The 1,621-nt window shown below is 50.2% G+C and overlaps 1 non-coding gene across 1 annotated transcript; it reads left to right on the forward strand.

The window, feature by feature from the left end:
* The first annotated feature begins 1,095 nt into the window (after window positions 1-1,095).
* LOC111815903 lies at window positions 1,096-1,202 on the forward strand. Its single transcript, XR_002820529.1, has one exon. It is a non-coding gene; the product is annotated as a U6 spliceosomal RNA (small nuclear RNA).
* The last annotated feature ends 419 nt before the right edge of the window (window positions 1,203-1,621 follow it).

The raw sequence follows: 1,621 nt of genomic DNA on the forward strand, positions 1-1,621 counted from the left end.
TCTGCTTTCCTAGAAGTTGTCAGGATACTTAGAACTTTGGTTCTAACGTTCCAGGTAGGGGGACACGGCTCCCCCTAGGTAGAGAGCTGGCCTAACAAGCTCCAGGCCCTGGCTTCAACCTTGGTACCGGAAAAACAACAACCTCGAAAATATCTTCCTTATTCCAACTCCAATTATTTGAGCGTTTCCTTGACATGCAAATGAAAGCATTTACCATTTGGAAGGACTGTAATTCAAGAGAGGAAAAGGCAGCTTCGTCCTGAAGGGAAAGCCACTTCCCTTTTCTTGGGGGTGGGGTGGGGGAGGGAGCGGACTCTTTTAAAAGCAGAGAGACCCGCTGAGAGGAGCGGGTGGTCGCGCAACTCACCAAAGTCACTAGCAGGGAATAATTGACGCTAGGCCGAATGGCGATAAGACTTCGAGCCTCGTATGGTTTGACTTCAGCCGGCTCCTTGTGGTAGAATGTCAAGCACTTTATTTGCATCCGGGGACATCTTGTTTTGCATCGAATAAAGGTGCAAGCGCTTAGGGGATGCGCGGATCTGCGCCCTGTTGTCAGGGCCCGCGCTGCCGCAGTGAGGCACCTCCTTTGTGGTAACTAGAACGTTACTTCTGCAACCCGAAGGAGGCCTGGGATCCGAGGACAAAGCGTGCGAGCGCTGACTCGATGGCCTGTGTAGATAAACACTTCCCTGGGTTGCGACTCATTCACACGGGTGAGGGCGACTTGCAGAACTTAAGCCAAGGGGAGAAACTAGTAACCACTTGCTTCTCTTCCTTAGAAAAAATTTTTTTTAAATTCTGCTTATTTGTTTTGCCTCATTTCTGTACGTAATTCTCTCTGTGCATAGGTGTTTGTTTTCAGTTATTTTAAAGTCAGGCATGGTGGTCCAGGGCTGAAATAGCCCTGTGGGAGGCTGAGGCAGGAGGAGTGCAGATTGATTTGGCAATTTGGTGAGAAGCTCTATAAAAATAAAACCAGGGGCTGGGGAGATGGCTCAGTGGAATAAGCACTTCCCTGGCAAGCACAAGGGCCTGAGTTCAATCCCCGGTTCCACCAAAATAAATAAAATAAAATAAAATAAAATAAAACCAGTGCTTGCTTCGGCAGCACATATACTAAAATTGGAACGATACAGAGAAGATCAGCATGGCCCCTGCGCAAGGATGACACGCAAATTCGCGAAGCGTTCCATATTTAATAAATAAATAAATAAATATAAAAAAAAAAAAACAAAGAATTGTTAGTAAGCTCTTAAAGGGAGATGAGGGGTCGGGGAGATAGCTCAGTAGAATAAGCGCTTGCCTGGCTCTGAGTTCAATCCCCGGTTCCGCACAAAAAAAAAAAAAAAAAGACAGACCTTTCCCCGTTTGCTCTCTGAGCCCAGAGCTGAGGTCTCCCCACCTCCTCCTCACCGGAGGGCGCGGGTAGGGGGCGCGGGTAGGAAGCCCAGGCCCAAGCTCTGTTCCGGGGGGCTGAAAAGTGTCGCCCTCTGCGAGGCGGCTCCAGGGTCGAGGCACAGCCGAGAACAGAGCCGCGTCGCCCGCGCTGCCCTGCACGGAGACTTGTCCCGGTCTCTGCCTGGCCGCCCCAGGATACGTGGGGCTTATCTGTCCCAGG

The sequence above is a fragment of the Octodon degus genome, unplaced genomic scaffold, assembly GCF_000260255.1.
Source record: "Octodon degus isolate 3935 unplaced genomic scaffold, OctDeg1.0 scaffold00023, whole genome shotgun sequence".
Classification (NCBI taxonomy): domain Eukaryota; kingdom Metazoa; phylum Chordata; class Mammalia; order Rodentia; family Octodontidae; genus Octodon; species Octodon degus.